This window comes from Lactuca virosa, chromosome 5 (genome assembly GCF_052849685.1).
Source record: "Lactuca virosa cultivar CGN04683 chromosome 5, Lactuca_virosa_CGN04683_v6, whole genome shotgun sequence".
Classification (NCBI taxonomy): Eukaryota; Viridiplantae; Streptophyta; class Magnoliopsida; order Asterales; family Asteraceae; genus Lactuca; species Lactuca virosa.
Genome location: NC_136430.1, coordinates 299,709,954 through 299,725,034, shown reverse-complemented (window position 1 = coordinate 299,725,034; position 15,081 = coordinate 299,709,954).

Here is a 15,081-nt window from a genome sequence, read left to right as displayed (position 1 = left end):
GGCGTTACAGTCTGCACCGCAGATCTCCATACAAACCACCCTTGAACAGATCGCTGATTCTCTCAATGGTATACCTAGCTCTCCCCCACTCAGGGTTCGAACCTATCACCAATTGGCGTACCAATAGTCTACTCCATAGGCTGTTTCACCAGATACATCACTCTTGACTCTTGGAATTGTACAACATAACACTCGATGATCTTTCCGTTAGAGACCAAGCAACTCTAAATATCCGAATATCTGATGAAATCCGCCCCACGTGACCGCCTCTAGTCATCCCGAAATCTCATACCGACACACCGTCGGATATCCCAACTGTTCCGAATTAGCCATGACTCTCAATCTGGAAGTATTGCACTGTCACACACCGTGTCTCTGGTCCCTCAACGAACATTCCATCGCATGGATCATCATAGAAGCAAGAGGCCTCACTCTCACAGTCGATATACAACGTAGACAACGAGGGTCGCCGCCCCGGTATACTCCTCTTGATTGCCTGAATCTGCTGCTAATAAGTATCCCTCCCTCAATAAGGCACCCCCTTGTTCTCTTCCATCTTAGTCCCACTAATGACTCTACCACGGTATAAGAAATACCTCGCAACAAACATACTGCCCAAATACTCTGGTGAAAAGGTTGCAACCCTATGCTACCCCACGAGGTTTACCTCCAAACTCTAAAACCGGAAGCTCGTTATCTCTTTTGCTTTTCCCAGGAAACGGGGACAGCGCAACTCTTGTCACAAATGTGACGTCTCATCTATTGGTCGATTTCTCACTCAGACCGCGATCCCCCAATAAGCATCATCTCTGCTCATCCCTGAGTCTTGCGACTCCAACTGGCATCTCACCAATAAAATCTCTCGGAAACTAACTCGGTTTCCTTCTCAAGGTATGCTCCATTGAAACTTGTTTCGACATGGCCCTCTGGCCCCACACTCTATCATATCTATTCTCAGTCTAATCAATCACAACAGGATAACTGGTAAACTCTGGAGCACTAACCACCACGAATCATGGTACTCGAACCATGTTATCACCTCTCATTCTGCCACGAATCATGGTACTCGAACCATGCTATCTCTTCTCAATCTGCTACGAATCATAATACTCAAACCATGTTATCCCCTTTCAATTTGATATTTAGAACCTCTGGGATTCTCCCTGCTTCGAGTATAGGTCCTCTGCTTTCGGTAGTACGGACACATACTACCTGCCACATCTATCCATACTTTCCACATGGATCGTCCCCGATTTCCTAAGTAGCTGCTCAACCTTCTCGATCACTAATCCCGTTACACATGGTTGCTCTCCAGCGAATACTCTCCTTTGTCAGTGTACTCAACTGGCTAAAGTCACTCCCCAGGCTCTTCCTAGGTTCTCACACTTCTTTGCCATCAGCTGCTGAAGAGCTCCTCATGATGCCAACCATCTACCTCCTGAATATCGTCATATTCACTCGGTAGCTGACTCCCATCATCAAGAGTTCCACAAATCACAAAGCAAGCAGCATTCAGGCATCGAATAATCTCCACCAACACGTAAAACCACTCTAGGCCATAACTCCACTTGCTCTACTCACACTCAAAAGGTATCATTGAACTCAAGCAACCCTACCTCTCGCGGGTATCTCACTACTCTCTTAGTAGATTCCTCTAAAGCACATCTAGGTATCTCTCCTAGATTACTCCACTACTCAAAGCTTTCTCTAAATATTCCTGCTAGATACTCTTACTCAGCACATACTTAAGGCACATAACAGATAACAACAACTCCTAGGCTAAGGGATCACAAATCAGGCAACTCTAGCCCTAAAATATGAAATATCTAGCCTATCCTCTAGCATGCATCACTAATATCTCAATAATAACTCATAACATAAATTAGTAAGGGTATTTTGGGAAATCACTGTTCGGGCTCTGGCTGATTGTACATACTGCTCCGTCTCGTTTTTCTCTTAGAAACTCTTGCTCATTTTAGAAAAATCATTTATTTTGAAAATTTTTCTCAAATCCTCAGTTTGTGTCCAGACATACCCGAAGGTGCATCCGAATCCCTCAAACCAAGGCTCTGATACCAACTTGTAACACCGTAAAATTTCAACAGATTTTTTCATTCTAAAATCACATAATTCTCATAACCAATTTCACAAAATACCATTTATTAATTTACAAAACGCAACTCCATAATTGTTTGATTAATAATCCAGAATCCTCAAAACATAACTCTTTCTCTGGTGTGTACAATCAAGTCGACGCCTTTCCGCGGTCCTGAGAAGAACCTGAAACACATATCACATAACATGGTAAGCACGAAGCTTAGTGAGTTCCCCAAAATACCACACATATCTCATTAGCCTCTCATGGCTATACTCAGATAAGACCTTTCGGTCAATGTGTCTGAGTGGGACCCTCCAGTCCCAAAACTCGGGTGGACCCTTCGGTACTAACTCAGTAAGCTCAGAATAATACACAGCATAAATCACAAAGACATAATGCAGGATATCAAATACTCAATATAAGCATATAAGACCCTCTGGTCACACAAAGGTTACCACTGTAGGTAAAGTATAGTGAGAAGACTCACCTCGTAAGCAAGTAATAACCTCGTGCACGAATCTCGAACTAGCCTCCGCCTAACACATAGGATAGTTATCTCTAATTAATACTCTATTCACAACTCTAAATAAATCAAGGCTATTCTCTTTCTCTCAAACTCTTGGAATGGGTAAAAGACCATTTTACCCCTCTATGGCTCTCTTAACCCTGTCTTGACCAAAACCCTAAAGTCAACATAAGTCAACGCCTGAGTCAACAGTCCATGTTTGACCCGACTCGCCGAGTGCACCTATGTGACTCGCCGAGTCCCCATTGTTCCTCATAACATCGCGAAAACCCAACTTAACTTGTCGAGTCGTCTCGTCGACTCGCCGAGTTACCCATATCCAGACTCATCGGGGAAAACCCTAGACGACTCGCCGAGTCAGCTTTTTGACTCGTCAAGTCCCTTAAGGTAGTTTCTCATTCAGACGTTTTTAAGGCAGAAAGCAACCCCAAACTCTAGATCTGACCTCCCTAGGCTCGATTATCAAGTAAAGCCACAAGCTTTACATCCATTCATGGCACTTAGGGCTTGAAGTGTGAAAAACATAATCCATTAAGGGTTTCTCAGTCAAAAGCTCTATTATGGCTGAATAAAGGAGGGACCTTTGGACTCTAGGGACCTCACAAGGTCCAGACCTGAAGTCCAAATCTCTAGATGAACTCAATACACTCGAAGTCCCAATATTAGAAGGAAAAAGCCCTAAACTCCATAAACATGAGATTTAACCAACATAATGAGAATGGTGTGGACTTTTTACCTTTCACAGAAGCTCTGGATGAAATAGCAACGGATCTAACAACCCCTTCTCGTTCCTTGCTCGAAATCCTTCCCTTCTCTTCAAAAGATGCACCAAAACACTCAAGGATTAGCTCACACACTCTCTATTATCTTAAAGGCCGATTAGGGTTTCACAAAGGGGAGTTGGGCAGCTGGTGAGGCGAAACTGAGAACATAATTTCACTTAAATAGGCCCCAACCCCGGAGATTAGGGTTTTCATCTCACAGCGCCTACTCGGCGAGTCGGCTCTCTGACTCGTCGATTCGGTCATTAAACCCATGTGGCCAATCACGACTCTACTCGACGAATTAAGGCTCCAACTCGTCGAGTTACTCAATAAACCCCAAAAATAAATATATAAATAATATGTCTGGGAGTCTAGATGTTACAATTCTCCCCCACTAGAATCAGACTTCGCCCTCGAAGTCATGCTCTGGAAATAACTCTGGGTACTGCTCACGCATCTCGTACTCCGGCTCCTACGTCCACTCGGATGCCTTCCGATGTTGCCACTGGACCTGAACTAAGGCACCTCTTTGTTCCTCATAACCTTCACTTTCCGTTGCAAGATCGCAATCGGCCTCTCAAAATAATCCAGGCTATCATCAGGATGAATATCCTCCAATGGCACCACCGTCGTCACTTGTCATACAAAAATCTCTTTCCGGAGAGACCTAACCCATACAGAAACTCTCTATCCGGCCACAGGACGGATTCCCCCGCCGTTGCGGTTCCAGTCTGACTCTTCAGAACCTGGGACTCTAGCAGTTTGACTCCCTGCACGACCGCACATGCACGATATCATCATGTCATTTGCTCATCGAATGACCGATCTCAAAATCATACCCCCAGCTCTAATCATCTTGATACGACTGATGAAATCAGATCATTGACCATAAAAACTGCCGAACACTCATACCTGACATATCAGTCGATCCACATCGTACTCCAAAGGAACGAAAAGGGTCACATATCCCATTGACTGCAGTACTATCAGAACCCATCTGAACAAAACGAACCCCAATACTCTGTTCTTAATACAAGAAAATGATCGTGCCTTCTCCGAGGTATCCTCGGACCTCTATGAGCAAAAGCCCCAGCTCCTTCTCACATATCCCTATCAATACTGAGCACTAGGTTAACTCTCGACCCAATGGTTGGACCTCCAAAAGGTTTCCCACCGCACACCCAATAAAACGACTTACCGACTTCCTTCTCACAATGAGTATCTCGGCCCTTCGTGACACACAAGTCACGGAGTTCGCTTTACCCCAAGCGAATACTACAACCCAACTGAGGCCGCCTCACTCCCGACCTCTGTCGTCTACCACTCACTAGCTCCAGGCGTCTCGCGGTCCTTCCTAAACCAACAAACTAGACTACTCAAATCTAAAACATCAGACGGAAACACATCCCTTTCAGAATGAGATCCACCCGAAATCCCAACCTGCTTGTCCTCCACACAGATAGATACAAACTCACCCACCAGAGTCTGATCTGACACAAAGTTGGAACCACTCAACTCATGACCCATGTTCCACGATTACACGGATGTATTACACCTCGATCCGTCCGATTCGCGATACCCCTCTCCGACTTAAACACAGCGGCTTTCGACCACTGCCGAAAAACATAATCCATTAAGGGTTTCTCACTCAAAAGCTCTATTATGGCTGAATAAAGGAGGGACCTTTGGACTCTAGGGACCTCACAATGTCCAGATCTGAAGTCCAAATCTCTAGATGAACTCAATACACTCAAAGTCCCAATATTAGAAGGAAAAAGCCCTTAACTCCATAAACATGAGATCTAACCAACATAATTAGAAAGGTGTGGACTTTTTACCTTTCACAGAAGCTCTGGACGAAATAGCAACGGATCTAACAGCCCCTTCTCGTTCCTTTCTTGAAATCCTTCCTTTCTCTTCAAAAGATGCACCAAAACACTCAAGGATTAGCTCACACACTCTTTATTAGCTTAAAGGCCGATTAGGGTTTCACACAGGGGAGTTGGGCAGCTGGTGAGGCGAAACTGAGAACATAATTTCACTTAAATAGGCCCCAACCCCGGAGATTAGGGTTTTCATCTCACAGCACCTACTCAGCGAGTCGGCTCTCTGACTCGTCGAGTCGGTCATTAAACCCACGTGGTCAATCACGACTCTACTCGACGAGTTGAGGCTCCAACTAGTCGAGTTACTCAATAAACCCCAAAAATAAATATATAAATAATATGTCTGGGAGTCTGGATGTTACAAATTGAAAGTAGGATGCTATTAGTGAACCATGTATTTGTTTTCCCTGTATGGAAGTTTGTACAAAGTGTTTTGTAAAGGAAATAAAAAGACATGTCAAATTTTATTAAAAACTATATCAATATCCATTAACATAAAAACTTCAAGAAAGTTGTTTTTCCACATCATACATGTATCACACAATCTTCATAAGGAACTAATACGATCTATGACACTTATAATAGTACAAATGTTATTGATGATCAAGTCTTCTCTTTTGTGATTCTAATGAAAACTTTAACTTCCATATCCGTCTTAACTGTTACTTCTTTTTTCTGTTTTTAGCTAGATAGTGGTCACTCCTTGACTTGTGGCTCCATAAATCACAATCCCATATTAAATGATAACCTACACTTAAAAGAGTAAAAGTTAGCACTTACTTGGATAGCAGTGAAATATTTCTTAGACATGTTAATTCAACTAAAGACTCATTAAAGGTGTATAAGAAAGTATTAAAGAGAAAAAAATTGTGCAGGTTGTTGTGCTTCTACTCTTGTATTTGAAAGCGATTTACTTGCAACAACTTATCTTGATGTAATTTTCAGGAAGCATTAAAAGGTTAATCAAGTAGGACACCATGATGGAAAGGTTCTGCATTTCAATAAATCAAAAGAGTTCTTGTGTTTCTATAGTTCTTTAATTCTTTTCTTAAAATTGTTATCATAATAATAATAAAAAGCATGCTCAAAGATAACATTTGATATACAGATAGATGAAGACAATAGTAAAAAGCTTAATCCAAAGGTTAGTTCTTTTTGTACAACTACCATCATGATAATATGCATGAAGATTGAAGAAATGACCATTACATTTCTTCAATATTTTTGCTCTGAACCCAGGAATCAAAACATTGGACATGGTCTAGAAACTAGGCAAAGTTCATCCGTTATCTAAAAAAAATAGAGCTAAAATATAGTCAATACCTTAGTTACATGTGCAGATACTAGTCGACTAACCAAAATAAAGTGATCATGTGTGGTCTAATTAGTTCATACCAAATTAGTGCAAAATAAAAGGGGTGAAATCAAATGGAGAAGATAACTAAAGCATTGGGTTTGCAAAGATTTGCATCAAATTCGCTTCCTAATAAATTAATGTTGTAATGAAGTGAGAGGGGGTCAAGAAATACCTGAGAGCCTCTATTCTTATCATAAACATCAAAGTGGAAAACTGAATAAGACCCCCAGAGTGGTAAATATTCCACCTCAAAGTGTGATCAACTTGAAACTTGCATTTGACATTAGCAGAGTCGACGCCGGATTGGTACAATGCCTCATCGATCATCTTTGAGAACCATGGTAAGCAGCTTACCTGATGGGGGCAGCGGTGGCCTTGGGGCTGACTCTAGAGTAGGAAGGTGGCGTCGAGGCTGAAAAGATTATCGAAGATGAAACAAGATTGCCAAAGAAGAAGGAAAGAGTATCGTTGAAGCATAGGAGGGAGCGGGTTGTGCTCTGATATCCGCTAGTCTCGCTTACCATTAGGGTTCTAAAATGGGATAAAAGGTGGAGAATACTAAAAAATGAGGATTTAAAAAGAAAAAGGGGTTTCGATAAGGGAACAAAATTGGAAAACGGGTTAACATGGCGGAAAATTTGGCGCCCTTTTTTCATCTATTTGTTTTTTTTTAATTTGTGGAGTATCTAAAAAAATTATAATTTCATATTCTTTGTTAATTTAAATCTTGATATATCATATTTTTTACAATGTTACATATATTTTAATGAATTTTTTTATAAGATAAATTTTAGTAGTATTATTTTTTAATTAAATTTCCAGTAGGTAGTATATTGGAAAAAATTATCAATAGGGCTTAAGGCATATCACTTAGGGCTTAAGGTTTTGGCTTAGGGCTTACGGCCTATAGCTAATTGTATATGGATTAGGGTTCATGGTTTATGGCTTATGGCTTATGTCTTATGTATTATGGATTATGGGTTATGGATTATAGCTTGTAGATTATAGTGTATGACTAAAGGATTAAGGTTTATAGCTTAAGGCTTATGGTGTATAGCTTAAGAGGCAAAATGTTTAATGTTAAGGGGTTGTGGCTTATACCTTATGCCATATAGCTTATGGCATAAACCATTAGCCCTAAATCATAAGGCCTAAACCCGTATACCCTAAAGCATAAAGCCTTAACTCATAATGCCTTAAGCTATAAGTCATAATCTATAAGTTATAAGCCATAAGCCATAAGCATTAAGCTTCAATCCTTAAGCCTTAAGCTACATACACATACATACTTATCACTTAGGGTTTATGGCTTATGATTTATGGTTTAAGACTTTAGGGCTTATGTATTATGCATTAGGATTAAGGCTTATAGCTTGTAAATTATGGTTTAGTTCTTATTGCTTACGTCTTAGGGTTTATGACTGAGGGTTTAAGGCTTATGGCTTATGACTTAGGGTTTAGGCATACAGATTGTGGATTTTATCTTGTGGCTCATGACATTTGGCTTATGACTTATGATTTATGGCTTAGTGCTTATGATGTATGACTTAAGGCTTTTGGCTTATAGCTTAGCATTTTTCGCTTAAAAAGTAAGGCTCAAGACTTAGGGCTTATTGATTAAGGCTTATTATGTATTATGGATAGGGTTTTGTGGCTTATGGTTTATGGCTCATGACATATGGCTTAAGGCTTGTGGTTAATGGTTTGGGGCTTAAGGCTTATGGCTTAGGCCATATGGCTTAATGCTTATGGCTTATGGCTTAGGGTTTAGGTCATATATCATAGGGTTTTGACTTAATCTATTTGGCTTTTGTCTTATAGCTTATGGTTTAGTGATTATGGATTTAAGCTTATGTCTTAAAGTTTGAGGCTTGAGGCTTATGGTTTAGGGCTTAAATAGTTATAGGGTTTAATGCTCATACTAGCAGCCAAATCCCTATACCCTACCCATACCACTAACCACCCCATCCTCACACCATCCACACCCACATCTCATGCTATCCCACTTATTAACTTGGTTTGAATGCATTCCTTGTTATGAATCAACTTATGTGTATACTTGATATAACAATTGTTGTCATTTCCATTTCTTTACTTTTCCGCAACTGACTCTCTAACTATCTAACTCTAACTTATTAATATTATTGTTGAGATTTTAGATCCTTCGAGATTAACTATTCCGCATCTATACTTGTTCTAACGTTTGTTCAAGTGTGTCTCAAAGTTTTTCTCTCAACAATTGGTATCAGAGCCATAGTGGTGGCTTTTTGAAAAACGGAACTCTGATTTTCAAAGGGCCTTCTATACCACTGAAGCTCACTTCTTAAAAAAAAACTTCAAAAAAAAAACAAAGACAAATGGCACAATCGTTTTCTCTGAATGTTTCCAACAGTGTTGGTGGTTCTAATCGAGCCCCAATACTGGTAGCAAATGAATATCATCATTGGTCTCAAAGAATGGAAAGATACTTAAGGAGACTTGGTAGAGATGTATGGCGATCCGTAGAAGAAGGACCACATGTCCCAGTTCTTACACCAGTCCAAACTGACGACGCTACAACCAGACTAGGAGGAGGTCAACCAGTCATGAGCCGTCCCACCAAGGATGATCTCGATAAAATGGAAAATGATGTTGTTGCTTTTTATGAAATCTCTTGTGGAGTTGCTCCTGACAACTTCGATATTATCATAAATTGCAAATCAGCAAAAGAGATCTGGGAAGTTCTCAAGAATTTGTATGAAGGCTCAAAATAAGCACAAGACAAGAAGCTTACAACCGCACTCAATGAGTTCAACAACTTCAAAGCTCACACTGGTGAAAGCTTAGAAGACTCCTTCAAAAGGTTCAACCTGATAGTCACCAAGTTATCCAATGCGGACACCATCCGCAGTAACCATGAAACAAATCTTCAGTTTCTTAATGGTTTGGGAAGACATTGGACTACGGCCAAGATGATAGTCCAAGGCGATAGAAAGATTCACTCTTTGTCTCTCTACAAGCTCTACGGAGAATTGCAAGCACAAGAATCCACCGTACTCAAAGACTGTGCTGACTTCGGAGGACGACTTGCTCTCATAGCACAAGCTCCACCCAATCAATCCTACTCTCCATCGTATGACACTCCATCGCAGTCATACAAAGCTGATTCAGAGTATGATGATGAAGAAGAATTTCAGAAGGCTATTGCTCTAGTTAGCCAACAGTTCAATCGACTACCACCTTCTTCCTTTCGCAAGAATCAGCAGTTCAACAAACCTCCATTCAACCGTAACTTCAACCGACATAATAATCATTCTCGTTATCCCAAAAGTTCTCATCCACCACCGCAATCTCAAAATACTCAACCTAAGGAGGCACCGCAGTCTACTCAAACCACTGACTCCGGTACTCCCTCAGAAGACAAGACTGATGTTGTGATTTGTCACAAATGCAACAAAGAGAATCACTTTGCAAGAGATTGTAAGACCAATGTAGTAAAAGACAGAGCATTCTACCTTAGAATGGCTCAAGAGTTGGAAGATAAGGAAAAGGCAAGGGCATACGTAGCCCATGTCAAAAGTGACCATCAAGTTTGGTCATCCGGAGATGAAGATGAAGCCATCAGCAGTAACAAAGGAAAAAGGAAAATCTGCATGCTGGCAACTGCGGATGATGATGGATCTACAAAGCTGGAAAAGAACTACTGCTACATGGCAAAGGATGGAACTCTAAGCATCGTCGAACAGGTAAAACTCATGATCCAAACTCTAAACTATAGCATGCATGACTGTCAACCCTTCATAGATGATCTTAATGACACGTGTGCTGCCGTCCTTACAGACTATAACAAAGCCTTAGATGAGAAGAACATTGCGTCCCAAGAAATGTTCCATGTGAGAGGACGACTGGATAACAAAAGACTCAAAATGGCTATGTTAGAAAAGGATCTAGAGTTAGAAAAAGATGCAAGAATGTTGAGTGAAACACAATTAGAGATAGCTTTGAACCAGAGAGATTTAGCTCAGAGTGAAATTGTACGCTTAAATCTTTTAATCGAAAAATTGTTCAATGAAAGTGAAGCTATTGAAAATTTGGTAAATAATGGAACCGTGGACAATACATACAATTGGGGTTGGTCAAATAGATATCCTACCGCAACGGATTCCTCACCCCGGGTTAACAAAGATCGACTGTATGTCCCTCCAGACCGAGAATTTCATTTCCTAGTCAATGACAAGACTTTTCCCGAAGATATCAGAACACACTTCGGTAGACTTCATGATCTAAGTAATAATTGTGTCATTGAGGAAATTGTGCCTGAGGCTTCGGATCACACAAGTGATCTGACTCCTATCTGTGGCACAATCCATTCAAATTCTCAGACCTCATCCGTAGTTGATGAAGAAATTGTCATTGAGGGCCCCGAAGTCTCGAAAGACTTCCTATCTCTGCCCTCAGACCGCAGTGTCTCACACTGTAGTCAGAAGTCCCACAAAAGTCCCACTGAAGTCCCAACTCAGACTTACTCTGCGGTAGTCAAATCATCTCTACCGCAGTCCTCATTAAAAGGAACTGTGACTCTTCAGCCAATTCATCATGAATTACCCATAAATAACTTTGAAGTGGGTCAATGCTCTCAAACCCCTGAATCTTCAAGTTCGGATGACTCAAGCCCTCGATTTCAAAAAATTTCAAAGACTTCCAGGAAACCGCAGTTGAACATCAAAGACTGCGGTTCCCCAAAAACCTTAGCTAAAAAGGCTTTCAAAGAGGAAATTCGCTCCCGAGGCACAAATAGACAAACGTTTTCGAAAAACAAGAAGCATGTCAGATTTCCAAAGTCCAAGAGTCCAGAAAAATTTGTTTTCTCACACTACTTTTCGAAAAACTCTCTCATCAAGAAAACATACAAAAAGGAATGTACAGTTTCAACAGTCATTCCTAATTCATCTGACACAACCCAAAAGAGTGTAAAGTCTTTTCGAAACAATGGTTTTCAACTCTATTCCTCAGATGATACAAAATGGTAGGGTATCTTACCCACTCCAACACTTTTAAAGTCACATTAAAATTTTAACAAGTGGAAGGGTATTCTACCAAATCCAACAAAAAGGACTCAAATATCTACACGTGCTAAACCATTTCAAAAACAAACTTTTCAGAAACCCAACAACACTCATGTCAGATATTACCAACCTCGGACCAGTTACAAACCCAACTCATCCTTTAGACCGCTGACCAAACGTGGTGTCAGAACAAAAGACAAAATTTCAACCTGTAAATGTCCGTGTAGTTGCCAAAAATATTCATCCTATATCAAATCTAGTTGGAGTCAGAAACCTCGTAATTTTTCAAAAAAACACAACACTCCAAAACTGCATAAACACCCAGGACTAGGATTAAAAATTGACACGAAACCAGTCCCTGCAACCTCGGTCCATGCATCATTCAGAAACTCATCTGTTGGATGCCTAAACTAACCGTGTAATTCTCAGGCTTTGTGCAAGGAGGAACAAGAAGAAGAATGGTTAATCGACAGTGCCTGCTCCTTGCACATGACCGGAAGGTTAGAATACCTTCGAGATTTCAGGCCAATTTGCAACGGTGGAAATGTCACATTCGGCAACAATGCAAATGGGGTCATCCGAGGTAATGGTGTTCTCACTACGGGGAACTTCTCTATTCAAAAGGTTGCTTATGTAGAAAGCCTTAAACACAATCTCATCAGTGTTGGCCAACTATGTAAGGCAGGCCATCGAGTTGAATTTGATGATCAATTTTGCTATGTAATGACAAGTGATAGGAACACGTGTCTGATCAAATCCCGATCCGAAGGTACTATGTATCCTCTGGATGTCTCTCTGATCATAGGCAAACCACAGTTATGTTTCCTATCCAAAGCCGTATCCGAAGTCAGCTGGCTATGGCACCGCAAGCTAGCTCATCTCAACTTCAGGTACATCAACAATTTGGTCACCGGAGAACTAGTTAGAGGACTCCCTATTCTCAAGTTCAACAATGATACTCTCTGTCCTGCATGTGAATATGGAAAGCAATCCAAAGCAAGTCACCCCATGGTGATTGACTCTTAAATTATTGAACCACTGGAGCTCTTACACATTGATCTCTGCGGTCCATCCACCGTAGCCAGTCTCCATCACAAGAAATACATACTGGTTATAGTAGATGATTACACACGCTTGACATGGGTCTTCTTTCTTCGACTCAAATCAGAAACACAACAGATTCTCATCAATTTCATCAAGGAAATAGAACTTCAGATCAAGTTACCAGTACGACGTATTCGCAGTGATAATGGAACCGAGTTTACTAATCATCTCCTCAACAGTTTCTTGGTTTCCAAGGGCATCACTCACAACTTCTCAGCTCCCTACACACCGCAACAAAATGGGGTAGTAGAGCGAAGGAACCGCACTCTAGTAGAAGCAGCCAGATCCATGCTCAACTTCGCACACCTTCCTCTCCACTTCTGGGCTGAAGCAGTGGCCACCGCATGCTTTGTACAGAACCAAAGCATTGTGCACAAACGTCTCAACAAAACACCGTATGTGGGCCTTAACAACCGCAAGCCAAATGTCCGCTTCTTTCATATCTTTGGGTGTAGATGTTTTGTGATCAACAACAGAGATCATCTTAACAAATTTGCACCGAAGTCTGATGAAAGCATCTTCCTTGGCTATTCTACTAACAAAGTTGCTTACAGGGTTCTCATTAGACGCACAAGGCTAATCATTGAAAGCTTCGATGTGAAATTTGATGACTATCACATCCGCAACACCCCTCCATCCACTGAAACCACAACAATCCTGGAAAGTGATATTCCTGCCTCTTCGGGTCCATTAAACTTAGTTGAAGTCAACTATGACGATCTCTTCGACCCTATAGAAACAACCAAATTATCCGAAGTTCTTGTGTCTCAGGAAGCTCAACAGCAGCATGCTGATGTATCTGGTCCATTACTATCCGAAGTAGCATCTCTCAATACTTCCACCTCGCCGGTTGAGGGGGAAAGCTCTACTCCGGATCAAGCAACAACCATCGAGGTTCCAGTACTTGATGTAACTCAAGTTCCTATCCGCAGAGAATCATTACCATCAAACGTATCTTCGGATTCGGATGATGAAATCATAGAGAACATTGACACAAGAACAGACTCAAGGATTATCACTCTCCCATCCGCAATCCAGGGGGAACCTTCTCAGCTTCCAGAGGAACTCCCATTAGCAATCCAGGGGGAACCTCTTCCAACTGCTCAAGAAAATTCCATTCTCGCTCCAACAATCCAAGATGATTCCGCAGGATGTTCTCAAATCCAGGGGAACTGCCATCTCCAACCGCAAAGTCTTCTGATATCGAAGACATTCCCTCTACCGCAGCTGCTGATCATCTGCAACCCCGTCTACATGTATGGACGAAGGACCACCCACCAGGTCAAATCATTGGCAACCCATCCGCAGGTATCCAGACTCGATCTTCCAAGGACTTATCTGATCACTGTCACTACGCAACATTTATGTCCTCGGTCGAGCCCCAAACGATCAAAGAAGCATTACTAGAACCTGATTGGATATCCGCAATGCAAGAAAAACTAGAAGAATTCAAAAGAAACAAAGTGTGGCAGCTCGTCCCAAAGCCGCATAATCACACTATTGTTGGTACTAGATGGGTATTCAAAAACAAGTTGGATGAATCTGGTGCGGTAGTCAGAAACAAGGCAAGGTTAGTTGCAAAGGGCTATAGTCAGCTTGAAGGTATTGACTATGATGAAACGTATGCTCCGGTGACACGAATGGAAGCCATCCGAATCTTCTTAGCATACGCAGCCCACAAGAACATCAAGGTACACCAAATGGACGTAAAGAGTGCCTTTCTCAATGGGGAATTAAAAGAAGAGGTTTATCTTCAGCAACCTCCAGGCTTTGAAAGTATTGAATTTCCAGACCACTGCTACAAACTGGAAAAAGCAGTCTACGGTCTGAAGCAAGCCCCAAGAGCGTGGTACGAGACTATCTCTGAATTTCTTGTCTCATCCGGATACAAAAGAGGAGTGATTAATCCCACTTTATTTAAAAAAGAAAATGGTGATCACCTTATGCTTGTACAAATATATGTGGATGATATCATCTTCGGATCAACTGATCAAGGAATGGTGAATGAATTTGCTAAGCTCATGACCAACAAGTTCCAAATGAGCATGAATAGAGAGATCAACTTCTTTCTAGGACTTCAAGTGAAACAACTTCCGCAAGGGATATTCATTCATCAGGAGAAATACACCATTGAACTGTTAAAGAAATATTCTATGGACAACTCTTCTTCGGCTAAGGTCCCCATGGCCTTCGGATATAAGATCTCTGCTGATCCCTTAGGCGAATCAGTGGATCACAAGACTTATAGAGGTATCATTGGTTCATTAATGTACCTCACCGCAAGCCGACCAGACATTGTCT